Genomic DNA, 14,062 nt, shown 5'->3' on the forward strand with positions numbered 1-14,062 from the left:
TCCTTTGACTAAGACTTCCTGGAAACTGGTGCACCCCTGCCTCTGGTAATGGGAAAACGTGCACCTTACCTCGAGACTAGAGGTCACATTTAGTTGGCACTTTAGCTACAGTCTGCTCTGGGCTGGGCTCCCCGGAAGGAAGCGCAAGCGCCCGGTTTCTTCTGCAAAAGCTCACTGCTCCTCAGAGGCATCTGTGGAGTGAACAGTGTCCTGGTGGTGTGGTGTTTAGGCAGCTTGGAAGCTGCACCGAAGCTGCTTTCCAAAGGGGGAGAGTCGGGCTTCTCCCACATGCTCCAGTTTCCAACTGGACCCCACAGCGCAGTTACCGGCACTCTCTGACTGACCACTGGAGACTTTCGGCCACACGGTGCCTTTCTTGGATCACACTTCGTTGCAGGCGGGGTCTTTTGCATGCCGTGCATAGCACTACCCGCTTCATGACTTAGTCAGGCCTAGGTGACTTTGGATCGTCCAAATGTCTCACAAGTTGACCGGTTTTTCTGTTCTTTCTGTCAGGCTGGGCCTACAGTGTACCTTGCGTCACAATAGAGCGATGACAGGTAAGAATTGCCAGGGGGCTCCATAGGCTCAGGGCTTCTTTCAGTGCAGTTCAGAGGGCCTCCACAGAGGGAGAGCCACGCTGAATGTAATCCTGGCCAAAACGTTGTCCTGGGGCTGCTTTACAGCGGTCGAAATCAAGCTATGCAAGCGAGGATCAGTTCATTGCCCTTCCCTCTGCATAGAAAGGGTTGACCCCAACAGCCTGTTCTGCGCTGTGTGGCTCGGAAAACACAAAGGGGACTCACGGCACCCACGCTCTCCCTCAGAAGGGAATTCATACGCGACTCTCTGTGGCCTCCGTAGAGCCGTAGAGGAGTTAAAGCACTCTATCGAGTCAGGGTTCCTGGAGATGGCTGCACAGCAAACTTTGCTGATAGGAAACGCTCGTGCTTACCTTGAGGCCTGGGGTCACGTTTCCTTCGCACTTTAGCTAGGGCAAGCCGTGGGATGAGCTCCTAGCCAGGCACTGGCGACCACATGGATTCGTAGGAGAAAACTCACTTGCTTCCCTGAGGCATTCCTAGCAGTGGCTAGAAGACGGGTAACGGCACTGTCTTTCAGTCAGCCTTGAGGCCGCCACTATCTACCTTTCAACTGGGGGAAAATACTGCCTTTTTCCAGGCTTCTCAATTACACACCGGATCACCCAGCACATATCCCTCTCTCCTCTGACAAGCCAAAGGAGGCCCTTGGAACACAATTCGGCCTTCGGCGATGAAACTTTGGGATACAGTGTGTTTGTTCTGCATGTGCTGAATGGCATAATCCTCTAAATGCCCTCAGGCGGCCTAGGTGACTTTGCATGTTCCAAATGCCTAGCAAGGCTCAGGGTACATCTCTACTTTATTTCGGGCTGGACCTAAAGTCTACTTTCTGCCTCTCTTAGAGAGACGTCGAGCACGAGTCCCCAAAGTGGATTGGAGCCCCGGTGATTTCTTCCAAGGCAGCATAGGTGTCCTCAACGTGGCAGACCCGCATGGAAAGAAAGCCTGCCCAAGAACCGTGCTCCGGGGGCTGTTTCAAAGCTGTGGAACGCTAGCCATAGAGAGCAGATTAGTTGCCGGCCCTTTCACCTGCATAGTGAGGGATGGTCCCAGAGCCGCGTATCCCTTGATTGTGCTCAGAAGGCTTTTGGTACACGGTGCACTTCCTTGGAAAGAAGTGCCCCCGTGAGAGGCTTGAGTGCTGGGAGGCATACTAAAGCTAAAGCCGTCCTTTGACTAAGACTTCCTGGAAACTGGTGCACCCCTGCCTCTGGGAATGGGAAAACGTGCACCTTACCTCGAGACTAGAGGTCACATTTAGTTGGCACTTTAGCTACAGTATGCTCTGGGCTGGGCTCCCCGGAAGGAAGCGCAAGCGCCCGGTTTCTTTTGCAAAAGCTCACTGCTCCTCAGAGGCATCTGTGGAGTGAACAGTGTCCTGGTGGTGTGATGTTCAGGCAGCTTGGAAGCTGCACCGAAGCTGCTTTCCAAAGGGGGAGAGTCGGGCTTCTCCCACATGCTCCAGTTTCCAACTTGACCCCACAGCGCAGTTATCGGCACTCTCTGACTGGCGACTGGAGACTTTCGGCCACACGGGGCCTTTGTAGGTTCACACTTCGTTGCAGGCGGGGTCTTTTGCATGCCGTGCATAGCACTAACCGCTTCATGACATAGTCAGGCCTAGGTGACTTGGATCGTCCAAATGTCTCACTCGTTGAGAGGTTTTTCTGTTCTTTTTGTCAGGCTGGACCTACACTGTACCTTGCGTCACAATAGAGAGATGACAGGTAAGAGTTGCCAGGGGGCTCTGTAGGCTCAGGGATTCTTTCAGTGCAGTTCAGAGGGCCTCCACAGAGGGAGAGCCACGTTGAAGGTAATTCTGGCCAAAACGTTGTCCTGGGGCTGCTTTACAGCGGTCGAAATCAAGCTATGCAAGCGAGGATCAGTTCATTGCCCTTCCCTCTGCATAGAAAGGGTTGACCCCAACAGCCTGTTCTGCGCTGTGTGGCTCGGAAAACACAAAGGGGACTCACGGCACCCACGCTCTCCCTCAGAATGGAATTCATACGCGACTCTCTGTGGCCTCCGGAGAGCCGTAGAGGAGTTAAAGCACTCTATCGAGTCAGGGATCCTGGAGATGGCTGCACAGCAAACTTTGCTGATAGGAAACACTCGTGCTTACCTTGAGGCGTGGGGTCACGTTTCCTTCGCACTTTAGCTAGGGCAAGCCGTGGGATGAGCTCCTAGCCAGGCACTGGCGACCACCTGGATTCGTAGGAGAAAACTCACTTGCTTCCCTGAGGCATTCCTAGCAGTGGCTAGAAGACGGGTAACGGCACTTTCAGTCAGCCTTGAGGCCGCCACTATCTACCTTTCAACTGGGGAAAATACTGCCTTTTTCCAGGCTTCTCAATTACACACCGGATCACCCAGCACATATCCCTCTCTCCTCTGACAAGCCAAAGGAGGCCCTTGGAACACAATTCGGCCTTCTGCGATGAAACTTTGGGATGCAGTGTGTTTGTTCTGCATGTGCTGAATGGCTTAATCCTCTAAATGCCCTCAGGCGGCCTAGGTGACTTTGCATGTTCCAAATGCCTAGCAAGGCTCAGGGTACATCTCTACTTTATTTCGGGCTGGACCTAAAGTCTACTTTCTGCCTCTCTTAGAGAGACGTCGAGCACGAGTCCCCAAAGTGGATTGGAGCCCCGGTGATTTCTTCCAGGGCAGCATAGGTGTCCTCAACGTGGCAGACCCGCATGGAAAGAAAGCCTGCCCAAGAACCGTGCTCCGGGGGCTGTTTCAAAGCTGTGGAACGCTAGCCATAGAGAGCAGATTAGTTGCCGGCCCTTTCACCTGCATAGTGAGGGATGGTCCCAGAGCCGCGTATCCCTTGATTGTGCTCAGAAGGCTTTTGGTACACGGTGCACTTCCTTGGAAAGAAGTGCCCCCGTGAGAGGCTTGAGCGCTGGGAGGCATACTAAAGCTAAAGCCGTCCTTTGACTAAGACTTCCTGGAAACTGGTGCACCCCTGCCTCTGGGAATGGGAAAACGTGCACCTTACCTCGAGACTAGAGGTCACATTTAGTTGGCACTTTAGCTACAGTATGCTCTGGGCTGGGCTCCCCGGAAGGAAGCGCAAGCGCCCGGTTTCTTTTGCAAAAGCTCACTGCTCCTCAGAGGCATCTGTGGAGCGAACAGTGTCCTGGTGGTGTGGTGTTCAGGCCGCTTGGAAGCTGCAACGAAGCTGCTTTCCAAAGGGGGAGAGTCGGGCTTCTCCCACATGCTCCAGTTTCCAACTTGACCCCACAGCGCAGTTACCGGCACTCTCTGACTGACGACTGGAGACTTTCGGCCACACGGGTCCTTTCTAGGATCACACTTCGTTGCAGGCGGGGTCTTTTGCATGCCGTGCATAGCACTAACCGCTTCATGACATAGTCAGGCCTAGGTGAATTGGATCGTCCAAATGTCTCACTCGTTGAGAGGTTTTTCTGTTCTTTTTGTCAGGCTGGACCTACAGTGTACCTTGCGTCACAATAGAGAGATGACAGGTAAGAGTTGCCAGGGGGCTCTGTAGGCTCAGGGATTCTTTCAGTGCAGTTCAGAGGGCCTCCACAGAGGGAGAGCCACGTTGAAGGTAATCCTGGCCAAAACGTTGTCCTGGGGCTGCTTTACAGCGGTCGAAATCAAGCTATGCAAGCGAGGATCAGTTCATTGCCCTTCCCTCTGCATAGAAAGGGTTGACCCCAACAGCCTGTTCTGCGCTGTGTGGCTCGGAAAACACAAAGGGGACTCACGGCACCCACGCTCTCCCTCAGAAGGGAATTCATACGCGATTCTCTGTGGCCTCCGGAGAGCCGTAGAGCAGTTAAAGCACTCTATCGAGTCAGGGTTCATGGAGATGGCTGCCCAGCAAACTTTGCTGATAGGAAACGCTCGTGCTTACCTTGAGGCCTGGGGTCACGTTTCCTTCGCACTTTAGCTAGGGCAAGCCGTGGGATGAGCTCCTAGCCAGGCACTGGCGACCACATGGATTCGTAGGAGAAAACTCACTTGCTTCCCTGAGGCATTCCTAGCAGTGGCTAGAAGACGGGTAACGGCACTGTCTTTCAGTCAGCCTTGAGGCCGCCACTATCTACCTTTCAACTGGGGGAAAATACTGCCTTTTTCCAGGCTTCTCAATTACACACCGGATCACCAAGCAAATATCCCTCTCTCCTCTGAGAAGACAAAGGAGGCCCTTGGAACACAATTCGGCCTTCGGCGATGAAACTTTGGGATGCAGTGTGTTTGTTCTGCATGTGCTGAATGGCATAATCCTCTAAATGCCCTCAGGCGGCCTAGGTGACTTTGCATGTTCCAAACGCCTAGCAAGGCTCAGGGTACATCTCTACTTTATTTCGGGCTGGACCTAAAGTCTACTTTCTGCCTCTCTTAGAGAGACGTCGAGCACGAGGCCCGAAAGTGGATTGGAGCCCCGGTGATTTCTTCCAGGGCAGCATAGATGTCCTCAATGTGGCAGACCCGCATGGAAAGAAAGCCTGCCCAAGAACCGTGCTCCAGGGGCTGTTTCAAAGCTGTGGAACGCTAGCCATAGAGAACAGATTAGTTGCCGGCTCTTTCACCTGCATAGTGAGGGATGGTCCCAGAGCCGCGTATCCCTTGATTGTGCTCTGAAGGCTTTTGGTACACGGTGCACTTCCTTGGAAAGAAGTGCCCCCGTGAGAGGCTTGAGCGCTGGGAGGCATACTAAAGCTAAAGCCGTCCTTTGACTAAGACTTCCTGGAAACTGGTGCACCCCTGCCTCTGGGAATGGGAAAACATGCACCTTACCTCGAGACTAGAGGTCACATTTAGTTGGCACTTTAGCTACAGTATGCTCTGGGCTGGGCTCCCCGGAAGGAAGCACAAGCGCCCGGTTTCTTTTGCAAAAGCTCACTGCTCCTCAGAGGCATCTGTGGAGTGAACAGTGTCCTGGTGGTGTGATGTTCAGGCCGCTTGGAAGCTGCACCGAAGCTGCTTTCCAAAGGGGGAGAGTCGGGCTTGTCCCACATGCTCCAGTTTCCAACTTGACCCCACAGCGCAATTACCGGCACTCTCTGACTGACGACTGGAGACTTTCGGTCACACGGGGCCTTTCTAGGATCACACTTCGTTGCAGGCGGGGTCTTTTGCATGCCGTGCATAGCACTACCCGCTTCATGACTTAGTCAGGCCTAGGTGACTTTGGATCGTCCAAATGTCTCACAAGTTGACCGGTTTTTCTGTTCTTTCTGTCAGGCTGGGCCTACAGTGTACCTTGCGTCACAATAGAGCGATGACAGGTAAGAGTTGCCAGGGGGCTCCGTAGGCTCAGGGATTCTTTCAGTGCAGTTCAGAGGGCCTCCACAGAGGGAGAGCCACGCTGAATGTAATCCTGGCCAAAACGCTGTCCTGGGGCTGCTTTACAGCGGTCGAAATCAAGCTATGCAAGCGAGGATCAGTTCATTGCCCTTTCCTCTGCATAGAAAGGGTTGACCCCAACAGCCTGTTCTGCGCTGTGTGGCTCGGAAAACACAAAGGGGACTCACGGCACCCACGCTCTCCCTCAGAAGGGAATTCATACGCGACTCTCTGAGGCCTCCGGAGAGCCGTAGAGCAGTTAAAGCACTCTATCGAGTCAGGGTTCCTGGAGATGGCTGCACAGCAAACTTTGCTGATAGGAAACGCTCGTGCTTACCTTGAGGCCTGGGGTCACGTTTCCTTCGCACTTTAGCTAGGGCAAGCCGTTGGATGAGCTCCTAGCCAGGCACTGGTGACCACCTGGATTCGTAGGAGAAATCTCACTTGCTTCCCTGAGGCATTCCTAGCAGTGGCTAGAAGACGGGTAACGGCACTGTCTTTCAGTCAGCCTTGAGGCCGCCACTATCTACCTTTCAACTGGGGGAAAATACTGCCTTTTTCCAGGCTTCTCAATTACACACCGGATCACCCAGCACATATCCCTCTCTCCTCTGACAAGCCAAAGGAGGCCCTTGGAACAGAATTCGGCCTTCTGCGATGAAACTTTGGGATGCAGTGTGTTTGTTCTGCATGTGCTGAATGGCATAATCCTCTAAGTGCCCTCAGGCGGCCTAGGTGACTTTGCATGTTCCAAATGCCTAGCAAGGCTCAGGGTACATCTCCACTTTATTTCGGGCTGGACCTAAAGTCTACTTTCTGCCTCTCTTACAGAGACGTCGAGCACGAGTCCCCAAAGTGGATTGGAGCCCCGGTGATTTCTTCCAGGGCAGCATAGGTGTCCTCAACGTGGCAGACCCGCATGGAAAGAAAGCCTGCCCAAGAACCGTGCTCCGGGGGCTGTTTCAAAGCTGTGGAACGCTAGCCATAGAGAACAGATTAGTTGCCGGCCCTTTCACCTGCATAGTGAGGGATGGTCCCAGAGCCGTGTATCCCTTGATTGTGCTCAGAAGGCTTTTGGTACACGGTGCACTTCCTTGGAAAGAAGTGCCCCCGTGAGAGGCTTGAGCGCTGGGAGGCATATTAAAGCTAAAGCCGTCCTTTGACTAAGACTTCCTGGAAACTGGTGCACCCCTGCCTCTGGGAATGGGAAAACGTGCACCTTACCTCGAGACTAGAGGTCACATTTAGTTGGCACTTTAGCTACAGTATGCTCTGGGCTGGGCTCCCCGGAAGGAAGCGCAAGCGCCCGGTTTCTTTTGCAAAAGCTCACTGCTCCTCAGAGGCATCTGTGGATTGAAAAGTTTCCTGGTGGTGTGATGTTCAGGCCGCTTGGAAGCTGCACCGAAGCTGCTTTCCAAAGGGGGAGAATTGGGCTTCTCCCTCATGCTCCAGTTTCCACCTGGACCCCACAGCGCATTTACCAGCACTCTCTGACTGACGACTGGAGACTTTCGGCCACACGGGGCCTTTCTAGGATCACACTTCGTTGCAGGCGGGGTCTTTTGCATGCCGTGCATAGCATTACCCGCTTCATGACTTAGTCAGGCCTAGGTGACTTTGGATCGTCCAAATGTCTCACAAGTTGACCGGTTCTTCTTTTCTTTCTGTCAGGCTGCGCCTACAGTGTACCTTGCGTCAAAATAGCGCGATGACAGGTAAGAGTTGCCAGGGGTCTCCGTAGGCTCAGGGATTCTTTCAGTGCACTTCAGAGGGCCTCCACAGAGGGAGAGCCACGCTGAATGTAATCCTGGCCAAAACGTTGTCCTGGGGCTGCTTTACAGCGGTCGAAATCAAGCTATGCAAGCGAGGATCAGTTCATTGCCCTTCCCTCTGCATAGAAAGGGTTGACCCCAACAGCCTGTTCTGCGCTGTGTGGCTCGTAAAACACAAAGGGGACTCACGGCACCCACGCTCTCCCTCAGAAGGGAATTCATACGCGACTCTCTGTGGCCTCCGTAGAGCCGTAGAGGAGTTAAAGCACTCTATCGAGTCAGGGTTCCTGGAGATGGCTGCACAGCAAACTTTGCTGATAGGAAACGCTCGTGCTTACCTTGAGGCCTGGGGTCACGTTTCCTTCGCACTTTAGCTAGGGCAAGCCGTGGGATGAGCTCCTAGCCAGGCACTGGCGACCACATGGATTCGTAGGAGAAAACTCACTTGCTTCCCTGAGGCATTCCTAGCAGTGGCTAGAAGACGGGTAACGGCACTGTCTTTCAGACAGCCTTGAGGCCGCCACTATCTACCTTTCAACTGGGGGAAAATACTGCCTTTTTCCAGGCTTCTCAATTACACACCGGATCACCCAGCACATATCCCTCTCTCCTCTGACAAGCCAAAGGAGGCCCTTGGAACACAATTCGGCCTTCTGCGATGAAAGTTTGGGATGCAGTGTGTTTCTTCTGCATGTGCTGAATGGCATAATCCTCTAAATGCCCTCAGGCGGCCTAGGTGACTTTGCATGTTCCAAACGCCTAGCAAGGCTCAGGGTACATCTCTACTTTATTTCGGGCTGGACCTAAAGTCTACTTTCTGCCTCTCTTAGAGAGACGTCGAGCACCAGTCCCCAAAGTGGATTGGAGCCCCGGTGATTTCTTCCAGGGCAGCATAGGTGTCCTCAACGTGGCAGACCCGCATGGAAAGAAAGCCTGCCCAAGAACCGTGCTCCGGGGGCTGTTTCAAAGCTGTGGAACGCTAGCCATAGAGAACAGATTAGTTGCCGGCCCTTTCACCTGCATAGTGAGGGATGGTCCCAGAGCCGCGTATCCCTTGATTGTGCTCAGAAGGCTTTTGGTACACGGTGCACTTCCTTGGAAAGAAGTGCCCCCGTGAGAGGCTTGAGCGCTGGGAGGCATACTAAAGCTAAAGCCGTCCTTTGACTAAGACTTCCTGGAAACTGGTGCACCCCTGCCTCTGGTAATGGGAAAACGTGCACGTTACCTCGAGACTAGAGGTCACATTTAGTTGGCACTTTAGCTACAGTCTGCTCTGGGCTGGGCTCCCCGGAAGGAAGCGCAAGCGCCCGGTTTCTTCTGCAAAAGCTCACTGCTCCTCAGAGGCATCTGTGGAGTGAACAGTGTCCTGGTGGTGTGGTGTTTAGGCAGCTTGGAAGCTGCACCGAAGCTGCTTTCCAAAGGGGGAGAGTCGGGCTTCTCCCACATGCTCCAGTTTCCAACTGGACCCCACAGCGCAGTTACCGGCACTCTCTGACTGACCACTGGAGACTTTCGGCCACACGGTGCCTTTCTTGGATCACACTTCGTTGCAGGCGGGGTCTTTTGCATGCCGTGCATAGCACTACCCGCTTCATGACTTAGTCAGGCCTAGGTGACTTTGGATCGTCCAAATGTCTCACAAGTTGACCGGTTTTTCTGTTCTTTCTGTCAGGCTGGGCCTACAGTGTACCTTGCGTCACAATAGAGCGATGACAGGTAAGAATTGCCAGGGGGCTCCATAGGCTCAGGGCTTCTTTCAGTGCAGTTCAGAGGGCCTCCACAGAGGGAGAGCCACGCTGAATGTAATCCTGGCCAAAACGTTGTCCTGGGGCTGCTTTACAGCGGTCGAAATCAAGCTATGCAAGCGAGGATCAGTTCATTGCCCTTCCCTCTGCATAGAAAGGGTTGACCCCAACAGCCTGTTCTGCGCTGTGTGGCTCGGAAAACACAAAGGGGACTCACGGCACCCACGCTCTCCCTCAGAAGGGAATTCATACGCGACTCTCTGTGGCCTCCGTAGAGCCGTAGAGGAGTTAAAGCACTCTATCGAGTCAGGGTTCCTGGAGATGGCTGCACAGCAAACTTTGCTGATAGGAAACGCTCGTGCTTACCTTGAGGCCTGGGGTCACGTTTCCTTCGCACTTTAGCTAGGGCAAGCCGTGGGATGAGCTCCTAGCCAGGCACTGGCGACCACCTGGATTCGTAGGAGAAAACTCACTTGCTTCCCTGAGGCATTCCTAGCAGTGGCTAGAAGACGGGTAACGGCACTGTCTTTCAGTCAGCCTTGAGGCCGCCACTATCTACCTTTCAACTGGGGGAAAATACTGCCTTTTTCCAGGCTTCTCAATTACACACCGGATCACCCAGCACATATCCCTCTCTCCTCTGACAAGCCAAAGGAGGCCCTTGGAACACAATTCGGCCTTCGGCGATGAAACTTTGGGATACAGTGTGTTTGTTCTGCATGTGCTGAATGGGATAATCCTCTAAATGCCCTCAGGCGGCCTAGGTGACTTTGCATGTTCCAAATGCCTAGCAAGGCTCAGGGTACATCTCTACTTTATTTCGGGCTGGACCTAAAGTCTACTTTCTGCCTCTCTTAGAGAGACGTCGAGCACGAGTCCCCAAAGTGGATTGGAGCCCCGGTGATTTCTTCCAGGGCAGCATAGGTGTCCTCAACGTGGCAGACCCGCATGGAAAGAAAGCCTGCCCAAGAATCGTGCTCCGGGGGCTGTTTCAAAGCTGTGGAACGCTAGCCATAGAGAGCAGATTAGTTGCCGGCCCTTTCACCTGCATAGTGAGGGATGGTCCCAGAGCCGCGTATCCCTTGATTGTGCTCAGAAGGCTTTTGGTACACGGTGCACTTCCTTGGAAAGAAGTGCCCCCGTGAGAGGCTTGAGCGCTGGGAGGCATACTAAAGCTAAAGCCGTCCTTTGACTAAGACTTCCTGGAAACTGGTGCACCCCTGCCTCTGGGAATGGGAAAACGTGCACCTTACCTCGAGACTAGAGGTCACATTTAGTTGGCACTTTAGCTACAGTATGCTCTGGGCTGGGCTCCCCGGAAGGAAGCGCAAGCGCCCGGTTTCTTTTGCAAAAGCTCACTGCTCCTCAGAGGCATCTGTGGAGTGAACAGTGTCCTGGTGGTGTGATGTTCAGGCCGCTTGGAAGCTGCACCGAAGCTGCTTTCCAAAGGGGGAGAGTCGGGCTTCTCCCACATGCTCCAGTTTCCAACTTGACCCCACAGCGCAGTTATCGGCACTCTCTGACTGGCGACTGGAGACTTTCGGCCACACGGGGCCTTTGTAGGATCACACTTCGTTGCAGGCGGGGTCTTTTGCATGCCGTGCATAGCACTAACCGCTTCATGACATAGTCAGGCCTAGGTGACTTGGATCGTCCAAATGTCTCACTCGTTGAGAGGTTTTTCTGTTCTTTTTGTCAGGCTGGACCTACACTGTACCTTGCGTCACAATAGAGAGATGACAGGTAAGAGTTGCCAGGGGGCTCTGTAGGCTCAGGGATTCTTTCAGTGCAGTTCAGAGGGCCTCCACAGAGGGAGAGCCACGTTGAAGGTAATTCTGGCCAAAACGTTGTCCTGGGGCTGCTTTACAGCGGTCTAAATCAAGCTATGCAAGCGAGGATCAGTTCATTGCCCTTCCCTCTGCATAGAAAGGGTTGACCCCAACAGCCTGTTCTGCGCTGTGTGGCTCGGAAAACACAAAGGGGACTCACGGCACCCACGCTCTCCCTCAGAATGGAATTCATACGCGACTCTCTGTGGCCTCCGGAGAGCCGTAGAGGAGTTAAAGCACTCTATCGAGTCAGGGATCCTGGAGATGGCTGCACAGCAAACTTTGCTGATAGGAAACACTCGTGCTTACCTTGAGGCGTGGGGTCACGTTTCCTTCGCACTTTAGCTAGGGCAAGCCGTGGGATGAGCTCCTAGCCAGGCACTGGCGACCACCTGGATTCGTAGGAGAAAACTCACTTGCTTCCCTGAGGCATTCCTAGCAGTGGCTAGAAGACGGGTAACGGCACTGTCTTTCAGTCAGCCTTGAGGCCGCCACTATCTACCTTTCAACTGGGGGAAAATACTGCCTTTTTCCAGGCTTCTCAATTACACACCGGATCACCAAGCAAATATCCCTCTCTCCTCTGAGAAGACAAAGGAGGCCCTTGGAACACAATTCGGCCTTCTGCGATGAAACTTTGGGATGCAGTGTGTTTGTTCTGCATGTGCTGAATGGCATAATCCTCTAAATGCCCTCAGGCGGCCTAGGTGACTTTGCATGTTCCAAACGCCTAGCAAGGCTCAGGGTACATCTCTACTTTATTTCGGGCTGGACCTAAAGTCTACTTTCTGCCTCTCTTAGAGAGACGTCGAGCACGAGGCCCGAAAGTGGATTGGAGCCCCGGTGATTTCTTCCAGGGCAGCATAGGTGTCCTCAATGTGGCAGACCCGCATGGAAAGAAAGCCTGCCCAAGAACCGTGCTCCAGGGGCTGTTTCAAAGCTGTGGAACGCTAGCCATAGAGAACAGATTAGTTGCCGGCTCTTTCACCTGCATAGTGAGGGATGGTCCCAGAGCCGCGTATCCCTTGATTGTGCTCTGAAGGCTTTTGGTACACGGTGCACTTCCTTGGAAAGAAGTGCCCCCGTGAGAGGCTTGAGCGCTGGGAGGCATACTAAAGCTAAAGCCGTCCTTTGACTAAGACTTCCTGGAAACTGGTGCACCCCTGCCTCTGGGAATGGGAAAACATGCACCTTACCTCGAGACTAGAGGTCACATTTAGTTGGCACTTTAGCTACAGTATGCTCTGGGCTGGGCTCCCCGGAAGGAAGCACAAGCGCCCGGTTTCTTTTGCAAAAGCTCACTGCTCCTCAGAGGCATCTGTGGAGTGAACAGTGTCCTGGTGGTGTGATGTTCAGGCCGCTTGGAAGCTGCACCGAAGCTGCTTTCCAAAGGGGGAGAGTCGGGCTTGTCCCACATGCTCCAGTTTCCAACTTGACCCCACAGCGCAATTACCGGCACTCTCTGACTGACGACTGGAGACTTTCGGTCACACGGGGCCTTTCTAGGATCACACTTCGTTGCAGGCGGGGTCTTTTGCATGCCGTGCATAGCACTACCCGCTTCATGACTTAGTCAGGCCTAGGTGACTTTGGATCGTCCAAATGTCTCACAAGTTGACCGGTTTTTCTGTTCTTTCTGTCAGGCTGGGCCTACAGTGTACCTTGCGTCACAATAGAGCGATGACAGGTAAGAGTTGCCAGGGGGCTCCGTAGGCTCAGGGATTCTTTCAGTGCAGTTCAGAGGGCCTCCACAGAGGGAGAGCCACGCTGAATGTAATCCTGGCCAAAACGCTGTCCTGGGGCTGCTTTACAGCGGTCGAAATCAAGCTATGCAAGCGAGGATCAGTTCATTGCCCTTTCCTCTGCATAGAAAGGGTTGACCCCAACAGCCTGTTCTGCGCTGTGTGGCTCGGAAAACACAAAGGGGACTCACGGCACCCACGCTCTCCCTCAGAAGGGAATTCATACGCGACTCTCTGAGGCCTCCGGAGAGCCGTAGAGCAGTTAAAGCACTCTATCGAGTCAGGGTTCCTGGAGATGGCTGCACAGCAAACTTTGCTGATAGGAAACGCTCGTGCTTACCTTGAGGCCTGGGGTCACGTTTCCTTCGCACTTTAGCTAGGGCAAGCCGTTGGATGAGCTCCTAGCCAGGCACTGGCGACCACCTGGATTCGTAGGAGAAATCTCACTTGCTTCCCTGAGGCATTCCTAGCAGTGGCTAGAAGACGGGTAACGGCACTGTCTTTCAGTCAGCCTTGAGGCCGCCACTATCTACCTTTCAACTGGGGGAAAATACTGCCTTTTTCCAGGCTTCTCAATTACACACCGGATCACCCAGCACATATCCCTCTCTCCTCTGACAAGACAAAGGAGGCCCTTGGAACACAATTCGGCCTTCGGCGATGAAACTTTGGGATGCAGTGTGTTTGTTCTGCATGTGCTGAATGGCATAATCCTCTAAGTGCCCTCAGGCGGCCTAGGTGACTTTGCATGTTCCAAATGCCTAGCAAGGCTCAGGGTACATCTCCACTTTATTTCGGGCTGGACCTAAAGTCTACTTTCTGCCTCTCTTACAGAGACGTCGAGCACGAGTCCCCAAAGTGGATTGGAGCCCCGGTGATTTCTTCCAGGGCAGCATAGGTGTCCTCAACGTGGCAGACCCGCATGGAAAGAAAGCCTGCCCAAGAACCGTGCTCCGGGGGCTGTTTCAAAGCTGTGGAACGCTAGCCATAGAGAACAGATTAGTTGCCGGCCCTTTCACCTGCATAGTGAGGGATGGTCCCAGA

At 53.6% G+C, this 14,062-nt stretch overlaps 1 long non-coding RNA gene across 1 annotated transcript in view; it reads left to right on the forward strand.

Moving 5' to 3' along the window:
• The window catches only part of LOC309797223, a 447,572-nt gene that overhangs the window by 45,511 nt on the left and 387,999 nt on the right, over positions 1-14,062 (forward strand). The window contains exon 2 of the long non-coding RNA XR_014292566.1: positions 4,056-4,099. This is a non-coding gene — a long non-coding RNA (uncharacterized lncRNA). The remainder of the gene's footprint in view (positions 1-4,055; positions 4,100-14,062) is intronic.

The sequence above is a fragment of the Mesoplodon mirus genome (assembly GCF_964341445.2).
Source record: "Mesoplodon mirus genome assembly, chromosome: 2".
In the NCBI taxonomy this organism is placed as follows: Eukaryota; Metazoa; Chordata; class Mammalia; order Artiodactyla; family Ziphiidae; genus Mesoplodon; species Mesoplodon mirus.